Source organism: Pezoporus occidentalis, unplaced genomic scaffold, assembly GCF_034315485.1.
Source record: "Pezoporus occidentalis ecotype Australia unplaced genomic scaffold, CSIRO_AGI_Poc_V1 ctg169, whole genome shotgun sequence".
In the NCBI taxonomy this organism is placed as follows: domain Eukaryota; kingdom Metazoa; phylum Chordata; class Aves; order Psittaciformes; family Psittacidae; genus Pezoporus; species Pezoporus occidentalis.
Window position 1 is genome coordinate 1,040,202 of NW_026913521.1, and position 15,364 is coordinate 1,055,565.

Genomic DNA, 15,364 nt, shown 5'->3' on the forward strand with positions numbered 1-15,364 from the left:
GGAATCCCTTTGCCTTACCAGTAAGATAAAGTAAGGCTCAGCCCAGTCTGGATTGCTACAAAGAAACAGAACTTAATTCTCATCTAGCATGTTAGCTGAAACGGTTCAGCTCTACAGATTTTGGTGGTGTTACTCCTGATTGTTTATACTGGTAAGGTGAAGAAAGATGGAAATTCACACCATTTTTTTCCCAGAACTATAGAGGATTCTGAGTCAGACACTATGTAAGATTAGAATAAGGGCTACTTTGTTTTGCTGAGAATGTATATCAGAGCTTTTCATGGCAGTCTTATAAAGGAGCTTTTCAAGTTCCCTCACAAGGATAAAAATTAATCAGATAAGGGAGAAACTTGAATATTGAGTTGTTACTTGGGTTCATTCCCTCACATCTGAATGAAATGATGAAGTTTATAACCTTAAAAACCTACAAAAGCCTAAATATTAATAACTACGGCTAAACAAATTGAAGAAAGATGGTGCATACATTATCCCTTATAGGCGCAACTCTGGTGTATTTTTCTTCTGTGCTTGGAAAGCGATAGTGATGTATTTCTTTGTTAGGCAAAATTTAATACTTTAGAAAAGTCACAAGGAAGAATGCAAAATACCTTCAAGTTTCTAATGCTTGGATAATAGAATATCATCAAATACAATGCCTGGATATACCAGGGATTCTTACAATAATTGCCTAAAGTTCTGTGAACTATCGGTGTTCTTTGTAATGAATCTTGAACTGCCATTAAAAGTTCCAGAAGAGCAGGAAGAAAATCCAATGTTGTGTAAATATTTTAAGGTTAACCTTGATGCCATGAGGAATCCCAGACATGTTAATTGAAGATCAGTTCTTATGCTCTGAAGGGCTGAAACAAAATCAACAGTCCGGGCTGACTGATACTATTTTTATGGAAAACAGATCCTGAACAAGCACAGTGGTGCTTTTGATGAGATTGGGAGGTTGACAGATAATCTCCCGTTGTTTGATTTAATGTACTTTGACTGCTGCACTGTCATTTGGCCATGACATCTTGCATGATTATGGTTATTTTAGAAAGTGTGTTATCTGATGTTTAGCCTTTTAGAATTAGAATGGAGAACTGAAACTTGAGAAAATCATTATCTGCTTGATGGGTGAGCAGAAGAACATTAGAGACTGTAGTAACAGGACAAGGGGTAACGGGTTAAAACTTAAACAGGGGAAGTTTAGGTTGGATATAAGAAGGAAATTCTTTCCTGTTAGGGTGGTGAGGCACTGGAATGGGTTGCCCAGGGAGGTTGTGAATGCTCCATCCCTGGCAGTGTTCAAGGGCAGGTTGGACGAGGCCTTGGGTGATATGATTTAGCTTAGGGTGTCCCTGCCCATGGCAGGGGGTTGGAACTGGATGATCTTAAGGTCCTTTCCAACCCTAACGATTCTATGATTCTATATGGGGAAACTTTGTCATATGTATTTTTTTTGGCATGATGTTATCCAGGGTCCTTCCTGGAGAAAGATATTCTGGTAGATCTTTAATCTGTCAGGCAAAGGATACTTGATGGGGGAAAGCCCACAGCTGAAAAGTGATGCTAAAGTATTTCATATTACTAGAAGAGTAGGGGTTGTCAACAGTGAATTTGCATCTCTATGGTGGCACTTGGAAAAAGCTCAGCGGAGGCAACTTAAAGTCTGAAATTAAGAAATTGAAGAAGGATAACCCCCTTTGTGGATGCCATCATTCCTGAGTAATGCGAGCTCCAGTATGCTGGAGTTCAGAATTTAAGGGATTTTAATATCTGAATGAAATAATCTACATTGAGTTTTACCTGTTTAATTTATTGCTGCTTGGCATACCAGCTGGTCTTTGAACGCTTCACCTAGAAACTTCCCTGTCTGTAGAAGACATTGCTGCTTATTTGGAAAATAAATTAGATATTTCTTACTGCCCACTATTGTTTCCAATATAAGTAATAGTTGTGTTAATATTGTAACAAAAAAAAAATTTGTGTACTTCTTTTTTTGCTTTAAAAGCCAATATTATTTAAAAGCCAGTTTTCAACATAAACCAGCGTTGCTTTTTCAGGTCTTAGAAAAGTCACTGTCCTATAAGATGGTGTAAAATTTTGACCATAGTAATGGGAGCTTAGCATTTAGTTTCAGGGAGAAGAGGGGAAAGGCAGTTGCTACTGCACAGTGCTTGATCTCAGTTTTGCCTGTATCCAGTGATCTTTGTTGATCACAGTAGCACCTAAAGAACTAATGTGCAATGAAGAAAGAAAACAAAAAGTTCCAAGTTCTGAGAGAATTGTCCAAAAAAAAAGAACACCCAAGATGGTTGCTTTGGGGAGAACAAAGCCAGCAGGGAAGGACATTTAGAATTACATCTTAAAAAAAGAAACAAGTTTACATTAAATTAATCTGTGAAATGCATTCCACAAAGGGTTTTAGTTTGGAGTCTCCATATTCCTCTTATTTGACAAGAGAAACTCTGCTTTGTGGCACTCTGAACAAACATCTTGTTTCTTCTTTCTCAGCTCTTCTGCCTTTCAAAAGGAGATTTATATGATGTCTCAGATGTCTTACACACATAGATTAACAAAAAGTAAGCTGGCCTTGGATGCTGGCAGATCTCAGACCCATATGTTCAGAGAGTTCCCTCATTCATTCATAATTAATTTTTTACAAAATGAGTAGCTTTAATCATTTGGATACCTGGATGGCGTTGGAATCATGCTATGGGTGTTTGAAGTCTCAGGGAGTTGCAATAGGTCAAGGAAAGCTTTCAGAGATGTGGCTTTCTACTTCCACTGTATACATCTGTTGTAAACAATATTGGAACTAATTCTGCCCTTCGTCATAATGATATAAAACTGAAATAGAGCCTTAATACTGCAAGGAGTAGGCCCATATACCCAACTTCAGGCAAAGGAGAAATCCTATGTAGTACAGCAGTAATACATACATGCTTAACTTCCAGCAGATGAGTGTATCTGCAGGCTTTAATTTAAGCAGACTCCCCTAGTTTCAGTGAATGTCACATAGAGCAGAACTTGGTGCTGTGTTTGGAAGCATTGTCTCTTGCTTACTGTATTGGTTGATCTCTAACAAGTCACAAGGGTTTACCGTCATTTAGTGTCTGCTATTCCAGCAAAACCTCATTAAAAGGGTTCCTAAAAATGGCTGTAACATAGGTGATTATAAAAACTCTGGAAAAAAAAAAAAAAAGAGCAGTATGTCTCAAATTGCTGCTTAAAAATACTACAGATGTAATTTTTCAATTACAAAGCTTTTCAAATTAGTCTATTTTTAGTTATGTTAAGATGTATTTTAAAGTAATATACATAAATGCATCCTTAGAAGAACATCAAAAGGGTAGAAAAGAGCCCTTGTTTTAGTTGTACTCCTTTGCTGACTAGTTACACTTCGCATTGGCTCCTTGGTAAACGTTTAAATGGAGAGTCATTGTAAAAAAGAATAATGAAAGAGAGACTTTCCTTCGAGCACATTGCAGTATATGGTCTCATGACACAGCTAAGTATAGCTAATTTATGGGGAGCGAAGGGGTTATTAAGATGAAGATTAATGCACAAATAACTGTTATTCCTGGAAGCTTATCATGATGCATAAATTCACAAAATCTGTTGCATGAGAGGGTGTACAACTGTGCTTGCTGTAGCTCTGATCTTTCTATCAGTGCAATAATACTCAAGGTACCCTTCCAGAGGCTGTTACAGAGTAAGAGACGAGGACCTGAAGTTTGTTTTATCATCACAAATGTAAGTGTGTATACTGGAAGAAGAATAGTTGTATCTAGGGTTCAAGACTATTTATGATTGCAAGAGGAGTTAGTACTGATTCCATGCTGATAGGGACAGCACAGAGAACCCACTAAGCAACAAATGGGAATTGCTTTTTCTTCTGCTGTGTTTTATAAATGGCTAGATCCTTGAGGAGTGCTTTTGTTTTGCCTTTCTTTGGAGAACTGGGTATTAGATAGAAACAATATTGTGATTTTTAATAGATCTGGGATCTTGTCCTGAATAACCACCCTGTAACTTTCTACATGGAACTTGTGTATCATATGTCTAGTGTAATAATTTGCAGTAATACATCAGAATGTCCCTCTGGTAAGGTTAGGGGAATAAACTGTTGTTAGTATTTCCAAGGTCAAACACAGTGCTTTCTGTGAAAATAAAAGATAGCACGCTGATTACCTTGTCAAGTTAATACATTGCGATAGGCCAGCTCAGGCAGCACATCCTGAAAGACTGTAAATGTCTAACAGATTTAGGAAAACTCTACCTCAGGGAACATATTAGGAAGAATTCATCAATGGATCAAAACTGTCTTGGAGCCTTACTTATTGGGGGCAAGCAGAGTTTTAAATTCTTACTTTCTTAAGAAGAGCCCAAAGACTTGCATTTTGTAGATTAGCTTTACAAGAATGGCTGAATAATTTCTAATGGAGCGTTTCAAGGTGTTTGTGGCTTGTGTTGGGTTATTTTTTTAACACTGGCATGAGCAATTTTGATAAATCAAACTCTAATTAAGTTTTGAGGTTTTTTCCCAAATGATTTTCAAATTGCTTAATGTGCTGTTTATAGCCTGTCGTTCTTTGCAGATGAAATCAGACATATTTGTGAATTGTCTTAGCAGTGTGCCTCTAATGACAGAGAACTCCAATTATAACATACGGGTTTGCATTAATTAGACACAGAATTAACAACGTGTAAAGCTCGTGCACGTGTTTACGCACATATAGAACAGCAGCAAGGTTTCATCCATAGATGTGTTTCTATGTATTTAAACATTTGTAATCAATACTGGTTTAAGGGTTATAGCAGTTAATAAGAATTCTGCAACTAGTCCCTGTGAAATCAGTTATTCTGTTTCCAGTGTGACCACAGTAGAAGAAACTGGCCTCTATTTATTTTTCATGTATGATTGAATTTGCATTCTCTAATGCAATTTATAGGGAATTCAACTGTTCTGAAAAACTCTTTCAGACCAGCTGGCCCAAGATTTTGCCCTGTGAACTTTATTTTTTGTTTTATTCCCTAGCAGTTCACTAAACTCAGTGGAGTCTCACCAACGTACCAATGGTGTGATGAAAAAGCAGTTCATGCTGTTACTTTTGAAGAAGTCATTCGGCTAAAAGAGGAGATATAAATACGCACAAACATGAAGTAATTAAAGAGTGTAGCTTCAGATGTTTTTAGGCCTGATTTTCTTCTGTGTCTTGTATTAATAACCGAAGCACCTATCATGCAGTTATGGATTCTACTGGTTTCTGACAGTTAAAACTCGAGATGAACACTGCAATGGCTATGACTGTTTTGAATATAGACTTTAGTTCAGATTTTGCTTAATAAGAACCCCTTAATGGCTGTCCATGAGGTACAATTTGTTATTCATTAGATGCAATCTTCCTTCAATACAAATGTCCCAGTTAAAGCCTTACTATGTATTTATTGACACTCGACTATATTATCCCTGTTACGTTTATGCTGTCAGAATCACGACGGACTGTAACACACAGCTTGAACAGGAAAGCTTTATACCAAGGAGCAGATAAATAGGGTTAAGTTAATAATTCTGCAGTTCTGGAGTAATTGCTGTTTACAGAGCACAAACTGTGGCTTACTGATGACATCATTAGAGACTTGCTTTAATTAAATCTCTATAGTGGCTGTGTTTTACTATGACTGCCTCTTACTGTAATTTGATTTATGCAGGGCACTGATTTGTAAGCTGGATATTGCTGCAGAATAAGACTTGCTTATATTTTTGGTGGCCTATGTGCCGCACAGCAATTAAGAACAAGCTTAAAGTTAAGTGTTTGTTCAGCAGTTTTGTTGAGCTGTTGCTTCTTACATTCCCCTTCATTCAAATTCATGCTTCAAATACACATACTAAAGATCTGATTCTTGCAGTCTTACTGATGTGGAGTAATGACTAAATTGCTAGACTGTCATTTTGACATAGACTATTCTAATCTTGGAACAAGAAAAAACAAATGTGGGTTATTTAGCACGCTGTCTTCAAGCCTAGAATTACAATGTTTTGACAGTATCACACAGAAGAGGAAATAAGGTTTTATATTAGTCTTTATTATCAAGTGTAAGCCGAGGTTTGCAGCACATGGAAAGGGATGGATGTGACTTCTGTATCTGGTAGCTATTGATTTTTAGTGTTGAGACGAGTGACCAACCAAAATGAATTTGGAGAAAAAATGGCATTTTTCTACTGATACCTGCAGTTGTCGGTGCTCTAATTTTGTGGTTCCCATAACAACATCCGAATGACTGAAAGCTCTGTAGTATTCCTGTCCATTGAACCAGCAGGATGGGGCAGGCTAGTGCACCGATTTCCTGCTTTCTCTGAGAATGGCAAGGGCTTTGGGAAGCTCACTTCACTTTGCTCTAGAAAACAAACTTTTACTGCTGTTTGCTGTATTATCCTGCCTATAAGAAATGACAGACCCAAAATACCTGGTGTTGGGAAATTCTTGCATACTGTTTACAATTCATGTCTTTGTTCTCCTTGGAGTGCCCAGAGAAATATAATACAACTATGTTTCTTGCTTAAAAATTATAGCAACCAAGAAATAGAAATACTCTTACTGTAAATATCGTTTTATTTCCAAGTAAGTTTCATCACCTTAGGCAGAACAACAGCAGAATCGAGTGTATTAAGAGGCTGAGGGACTGTTTCTTTAAAATAATTTTAATCCTTTGGGATGCAAAGGAATTAAGAGCATACAAATGCTTTCAAATAAGGAAATCATATTTGTGGCCTGCAACTTATGCTTTGCTAACTTACATATTTATTTCCCTCAAACCTTGTTTATTCTCCCAATAATAAAGCGGGCAAGTGCATGAAGCAAACCTGAAGCTGCATTCCAAGGTCTCTTTGAACAAAGTGGCTTAGTGCAACAAATTGACAGGACTCATACTCTATCTAGTATCATTTGACAGCACAACTATTTCATTCTGCCTTGAATTTGTTAAGACATAGGAAAGGGATTTAAAGGTTGGGGAACATTGCTTTGTTTATCCTGCTGGTGATGAAACTAACCCTCTAACTATCTGATGGCAACCTGATATTTTAGAGATAAAAACGCCTGAACTGCCTGTAAAGTAGTGAATAGCCTACTTTTCAAGTAGCCATGATCTGTAATATATTGATTGAAGTTATTTTCATAGAATAGTTATGTTAAACCTGACAGCTTGATTGCACTGAGGTCTTGCCCCAGGGCAGCTGTTTGGATGCATCGTGGACAGAGAATATAAACACGAAAGAATTTTGCTGGAATGAAAAGTCTGTCTGCCATGCTGTCCATATTTACCATCTCAAGTGCACAATTCAACAGTTTCAAACTGAATAGTATATGCTCCAATTCTCTCTTGGAAAGTTGTGATGTTAGGAGACTTGTATTTCTGTGCAGAAGAAATGGATCTTTATTCCATGGCAAAGCCTTGCCTAAAGCATTGTGAATTTTCCCTACCCATATGTTTAATATATATTTCTATATACAAATTACTGTTTGGCCAGACTTCTTCACAGCCACCTTATAGCTCTCCCTTGCAAACTGTTGTTATGTTAATCAAGCAGGGTTTGGTACCCCCATACAAAACACTAAGCCAGCAAGGGAATAAATTTGAGACTATGTATTACCATCTTTAAAACACACACAAAGGTACCTATGTATGCCAGGTGTAGGAGTTATTCCAAGCCCAAGGATTACAAACCTAGAAGATTACATTAGTATATTTGGACTTAAGTTGTTCTATGATGCATGGAAGCAGAGTTAGAGGACTGAATGTCAGCAGTGCCAGTCAGTGAAACTTAAGAATGCCTGTAATTACAATGAAAATCTATTTGTAGCACTTGTTTAGATAAATGTGAGTTGTAAGAATACTGTTTTTCTCTTTTCCTTTTAGAATATACTTGCTTCCCCTTAAGGGCATGCCTACAACATGAAATTGTATGAGGAACAGGGACACCCAGAATAGCAGGAAATGCCAGGAAAGCCCTAGAACCAGAGCTGCACAGTCTCTCCCAATGTTCCATTGTGTAATGTGGTTGGTTTAGCTGTCTCCTGCAGCATTCCATCACCGCCACAGCTACACAGTTGAGACTGGTTTGATGCCTTAACAATACACGTCCAGGTCTTAACATGCTTGGATTTCCTTTGGGTCTGATCTGTAGTGTTATTAATGCTGCGATTTGTAACAGTGGGCATGTTTGAAATTCCTCTCCAAAGGCTTGGAGCTTCACTCACAGTTTAGCAATAGGTGAGCACAGCCTAAGTTACATTTTAATGTGCAACTCAAATTTTAATTGGTTTCAACCAGTTTTAGCTCAGAAAATTTTGCAGGTCTTAGCATTCACCTATTTTTAGATGTAGCGAGCACTGAGAATCCTTTTTACAAGTGCAAAATACAATTCCATCTTAACTATGAAACTGTGACCTGCTTTATAATTAATAGTTATCCATATGTTTACTTCATGCTTTACAAAATACAGACTTCAGCTACGTGCCTGCTGTCTTTTTTTTCCCCATGGGCTTTATGCTCTGTTCAGTGCAGTGGTCGTACTTGCTCAGAGTATGTCTGGATGGCACAGTCACTAGGTAGGCAGGAATTCCCATGCAAGCTCTGCATAAGCATTTATGCTTGATCATAGCAGCAGACAGTTTGCAGCCAGGAGCTGTAACTGCATTGGGAAGTGCAATTAGGTTTGACTGTAGTGTTTAATATGTCAGTTGGACTAGGTGAACTTCCAGCTGAACTATTCTATTCTCAGTGTGGATTGAATCTTGCAGGCATTGGCAGCTGAACTCTGAGTCTCCAGTGAGCTATACGAGCTCGCTGTTCGAAGATTTACAGCAACTAAACCTGGGCAAATTTTTCAGAGGAGTGGCAAAAGCCAAATCCCTGAGGTAGATGGTACTCGCCAGTATTTCAGTTCCATGTTCTAGTCAATGAGGTTTAATGTTGTTCATTCTGCTGTTGAGTTTTCTCTTATATTTTTATAGCAAATGGTACTACATATAAATTGCTCGGTAATCCTTTATTTTGTCTTGCTAGATCCTTTAGTTTACTAAAAAAATTCATACTCTCAGCCTAGAAAGAGCAACAAAAGAAAATCTGCAAATACAGATCTATTCTTCAGTTTTTCTAACTACAGCCTCTTTGAGAAGTTCAGTGAAAAGAACAGGTAAAGGAGTAGGGAGAGTATACCTGTCTCTTTTATCTGACATTGGAATAATTAATTTTATGAAAATGACTTCTATTGGAGGTTAATTTATTTTGGCTGACAGTCACATACATTAGGAGACATATCTAATGCTGCAGTCAGTCTGAACTTTATTTAGAGTAGTTTATTTATATCTTTGGGTGATTTCATTGCAAAGAGATAGAAGACATTTAGGATCATCAAACATGAACGTTTTTCTCAGTTTAAAAAAGCACAAACCAGAAGTCACAGAGTTTTGACCACTTGAATATTTTGCCTTTCTGATGTAAAATTACTTCATTTCTTTTACCAGAGATGCTTAAGCAGTTCCTTCAGATCACACTGTTGAGTTCTTTGTATGGTAAGCAAACACCAGGCATCTCTTCTCCAGCCCTTCATTGTGCGGCTATAGGGACAAGGAGATGTATTGCATAAACTCAGAATATAAAGTAGTGTTTGTATGCAACTCAGATTATCTACTTGTGTTTCTGGCCATAATTTGGTCCTGACAATCATCTTGTAAATAATTTACTGACACAAAAATGGCCAAGCACAATAATATATTATGTATATTTTAAGTGGCTCAGATGTAGAATGGAATGACTGTATACTTTAGAAAGTAGAACAAACCTGAGAATATTTAGTGGGTTTATATATTCAAGTCTGAAAAATCCAGCTATAAAAAATAATCTACGTTCCTTTTCAACTGTGTTTTTTGGAAGTGTGTATTATGATAATAATTCCCCAAGAGGTAGTTGTTTCTTATGTTTTTTCTATGCACAAGGATGGAATCTAACATAATTTTTGAGGCTTAGTTTTAACTGAGTTTATCCCTGTGTTCCAACTGACTACAGCTAATCAAGAAAACAAACCCAGTGGATTCAGTAGTTCTGTAATAAATGCAATGTTTGGCTTCCTAAGTTTGTGTGAAAAGCAGGTTGAGGGCATTTATGGAGAGAGAATATGTTTTATAAACTTACAACCATGGACAAGTTCCCATTTTGACCACATTGTCCACTTTTCTCATGCACTGAAAATCTCCTGATAGTCTCATGTCCTTCCCGGAACAGGAAATCGTACGTTATCTCATTAGACTTGGACATTCTATAGAGTAAAACCCAGTGGTTCTTCCTACCTTGATATATGAGTGACATATGCTGTATCATTCATAACACACTTCTGTGTTACGATACACTTCTGTGGCTAGGGTCCAGGTGCTGGGTGGAATTGATTAATTTTAGTGCCATCAACCTGTTAAAGTGTCAGTGGTGCAAAGTCAAATCATCTTTTGTATGCAAGCTGGGTGGAATGATGTTTCCATTGTTCATTCTGCATCCTTCAGAAAGGCATTTTGGGCAAAAAGATTAAGTCAGAAAAGAAGCAGCAACAGAAGGAACATTATTAAAAAGTGTTCTGATCATCAGAGACTTGAAGAATCTTTTCCATATATGTAAAGAGAGTAATGGAGGGGTTTTAGTGCTAACACACAGGAATCACAAGTTCAGAATAGCTCCCTAAATTGAGGGAATCATAAACCTAGGCCATTCTAGTTAGAACCTCAGAATTTATACTGAGACCAACTCTACCTTTATTATCTTGGAGAGACATTGAAAGAGAAATGCTTGCTCAGTTATCTTGAAGCCATATTATTAAGCATATATTGAAGCATGTTGTATTCCCCAGCACTTCAGTCTGTGACCTCTGTTCATACAAACCACAGAAGAATCCATCAGGAAGCTGGCTGACAGCCAGTCTGCATGGAAACAGCTGGCATTAGATTAGAATGCAAGCAGTGGGGTTTGACTTGTTTCTGCGTTGCCTGGAAGGGAATAAAAATACTACTTCATAGAAACCCAGAAATACAGCTGTGAAGCAAAGAGAGGAGTGATGTCAGAGTTCAGGGAGCATCTGGATGACGCTGCTAGGTTTAGTTTCAGGTAGTCCTGCAAGGAGCAGGGAGTTGGACTCAATGAGTTTTATGGCTTCCTTTCAACTTGAGGTATTCTATGATTGCTTAAGACATAAAGCTGTAAGACTTTATGTTAATGAACCTGTGAAACATGGCAAGTGGTGTCAGTGATATATGCTAGAATTTGGAATTCTGCTTTATGACTCCGCTTCAAAAAAAGATTACTTTCAATAAAGAAAGCTTTTTTTTGTCCTTTGTTTCTATCAGCTATGTGTAAGCATATGTATAACTGAGAAATTTCTGAAGAACACAAGAATTGCAGCAGAAATAATATTTGCAGGTTATAATAACTAAACTGCTTCTTCAGAATCATTGTTGCCTTTTGGTTTTGTAGTCATTCACGCCTGTGTGGAGTAGGTATATACACTGGAGAGATATTCGGTAGAATCTTGTTAGTAGCATTTTACAATCCTTTGTGCACCCATGTGGCAGGAAGTGAGACTGAGGTCTAAGCTATTTAGAATCTGTTTTGTCTTAATTTAGGTACAGAATTGTTCTGTTTGTGTGGGATACCTGAGATATTTAAATGCAGAATGTGTATCCTGACTATCTTCAGTTTTAGGACCTAATACGTGACTCTTGAAGAGAGATCCCTGCGGAAAACAAAGCGGAGATGTGTATTTCCAATTACAATTCAGCAGGTCAAATGATGGGTCAGATCTTCAGCCCCCTCAGAGACAGCCAAGATGAATGGAGGAACTGTGTGAAGTTTGACTAATGCCTTTCCCTTCAGAGATACTTGGTCTAGGATGAGGTTGTGGTTCCCATTGCTCTTGCCATGATGCTAACCACATGGAGTTAACCTGACTTTTAGTTATTCTTTGGTCTCTCAATTGCAAGAGTTGTTATATCCATTCATTGTGTATTCTTCTTGGTTACTAATCTGAAGTGAGAATTGGTTCATATTCAGGGTAGCTTTCTTTGAAGCTCTAGGGTTCGCAGTTCTCAGTGTAGTCCCCGTTCCTATAGACATTGCAGATTCTCTCATAAGCATCCAAGGTCACTGAAAATGGGAGGGTGAGAGACAGACAATGCTAATTCTGCTGCCGTTGAAGTGTTATGTTGGAACTGACCTGAAAAAAAATTCCCTGAAGAGCAGTGGGTGTCAGTGCAAACTTTTAGATAAAACAGTGAAGCTATCGAACTCTGCCAAGTGCCATCTTTTTCACCTCCTCTGACTGTTGAAAGACAAGGAAAGATCTATAAATCTTCTCACTAGAGGTTCCTCATTAGAATAGATTACTTTGCCAGTAGTCAATCAAACCTAATGCTTATTTTAAAAAACCCTGCAAAATGTATAGAAACTGAGGTTTTAGACATTCTGACAGAGTGTCACACTCTTTTGGAAAGACTTTTGAAATCCCTGCTCTCCATAGTAGGCCTATGGTGTCAGCTGGAGATACCATGATGTTATTTGCAAGGAGGCTGATGTTAAACATGTAATACAGCACATAACACATGTGAACTTTGACTGAGGACTTATGGAAGAAAGAATTCACATCAGTGAGAATAAATTTGCTTTTTCTTCTTGCCCCCTACACACCTCTTTTTCACTGTTTTAATTCCTGTCCTTCTTGACCTAATTATTTTCCATTGGTTTCCTTTAGGCTTTCCCTGAACTTATGGGCATATGGTTTTCAAACTGTAGTTTTATGCTGGATACGAAAATGAAATGTGTCACCTGAAAACACTGCTTCGTGGGAAGGGTGCTGGTTTGCATTACAAGGCTTGCTAGAATTCAGACACCTTTTTCTCCTGGTACAAAATGCAAGATCTTGCAAGAAATGTAAAAGAAAGGTGACCTTTGATGTGAGATGTATTTTTGTGTAAGGTTCTGTTAAGTCTTAGCCTTTAAATATAAGATAGTTCTACCTGCCTTTCCCTCCTTCAGGAAACATGTCTTAACCTGGTGAACTGCATCAGCAGCTGCGACCAGAAAGAATATATTCCCTTTGGGTTAACATTTATGTGGATACTGCCTTGGAGTCCTTGTACGTGTAGAATAATACAAGTTTTATGTCTGAATACATTCTACATTTCAAAAGAAGGTGCAACGCTGACATAAAAGCTGGAGCAATTCATAACTGGCAGCAGGACTTCATGATTAAATTACAGGCTTACTATTAGCCATAAAACTGTATATTGTTCTTGGCCATGTGCGTTAAGAGAGTATCAGTAGGTAGCCTCCAGCGGCTATGATTTATAATTTACTTTGCAGGTGGAAAAAGTTTATCGTGTGAGAAGCTGTGTGTGTGAAATCATGTTTGTGCCATTGTGTGCAAAGGAGGGGAGGGGGGAGAAAGGCATCCAGGAATTTTTAAGTTTAATGGAAAAATCTGTATGTGATCATAAGGTAGAATGCTTCTCTTTGCTTTGGTGTTCGTACAGTGCGCTGTTATCCTGGAGCTGTCATAGCACTGTGCACTTCTGCAGAATAGTCCTTCGTCTATAGTAAGGCAGTTTCATGCTTGAAAAGATGCAAAAAGGCTTCCTATAAATTTTTCACTCAGGATTATTAAAATATACATGTAGCTCAAAAAATATTCAGTGCAATAAAGAACATTCACTGAATGCTCTATAAAAAGTTTTGTGTGGTAACATGATTATTGCATTGTAGGTAACAACTGAGTGAAAGTGAAGTGTGTGTTGCACACAACTGTCATGTATAATAATAATAATAATAGAAATTCAATTATTAACATTATTGAAGCTATTGGTATTGATATAAAACAAAAATAATTATTGCACTACTACTTGTTTCCATCTGATTTGGGCTTTCACAGTGCAAACTGCAAAATCTCTTCTGCATTTTTAAGAAGCTATGAATTGCCATGACACATCCAACTGGCTGTTCGTGTAAGGCTATGTCCTATCTGACTATTGCAAGTATAAAACATATTGGTGATGGGTAGATGAAACACCCCACAAAGTGGTTGTGTTAATAAACAAAATTAGCTTAAGGTCTGAAGCTTGGCGTTTGGATCCCTGATAATTAGCTTCCTACTATCTGATATGAGTGTTTCTGTGTGAAGTCTAACCCTTTATTTGAATTCTGTTTAAACAGTGGCCTCAGATCTGTAGCAAGGAGTTCACGAAGTAAATGATTTGTTGTAGCAATGATTTCCATGTGTTGTCATGAGAAGTTACTAATGAGTCTAATGAGAGGTTCACAACATTTTATAATTTAAAAATTAAAAATTTAAAAATTAAAGGATTTTGTGCATTTAATATGCATGCTTATCCAGGTACAATGCACATGCAAATGTATATATAAGGCAGTTAGATAAGCATTTAACTCATATGAGCAGTATGCTTCCTCATGGGGAAGAATCAAGAAGCAGTTTGTGGTAAGATACGCAGCTTCCACTAAGCTGTAGTGGGCTATTCCACAAGTGAAATTCTATGAAATTCTTAAAGCATGCTTATGTGTGTGCTTTGCAGAATTCACAGTTCAAAAATAAGGCAGAAGATTCAGTGATGCACCGAAAGGGTGAGGGTTAAAGTGTCACTTCTAGCAGTAGATTATTCATGAGGATCAATTAGGCAATGTTTGTACTGTTCTTTGGAAATGCAAATCTTCATGGAAGTACTAAGTCACAGTATAAAGCCATAAATTTTAGGTTTCTGAGAGCTATAAATCAATCCCTACCTCTGGTATTCTTTCCTTTGTATGATGTGCTTTTCCATTATGTACCACAATTTTTAGTTTGTTGTCAAGAATAAATAGCAAGCGTTTGCTTTAACCTCCACCAGACAACACTGTCAAGAAACAATAATACTTAAATAACTTCTTGCTATATTTAATAACCCCAGCCTCCATTTTCTGTGTGCTGCCGAGCTGTTTTTCTCCCTCAGATGCCTACATGTGAGTTGGCAGTGAATAGTCTAATCAAGATAACCGTATTTGTTGTAGGAGTTGTGACATTGCGGTATGTGCAAGACAGTGGTGTGCTTTTAATACCGTATACTTTGACATGACATACAGTGCAAGCCAGTGCCAGTGAAGCAGAAACCCCCCCAAACAGTATATGAATTTTAGATGTGATACTGTTGTGGATTGAGCTGCGAAAATATGCTATTTGTTCTCTTTTCATGTGTGTTGTCTTTTTATAGTGGTTGCTGTGGAGGTGATCAGCATCTACCACAAAGTCGTGTTTGAGTGTATCATCCCCTAAGATCTG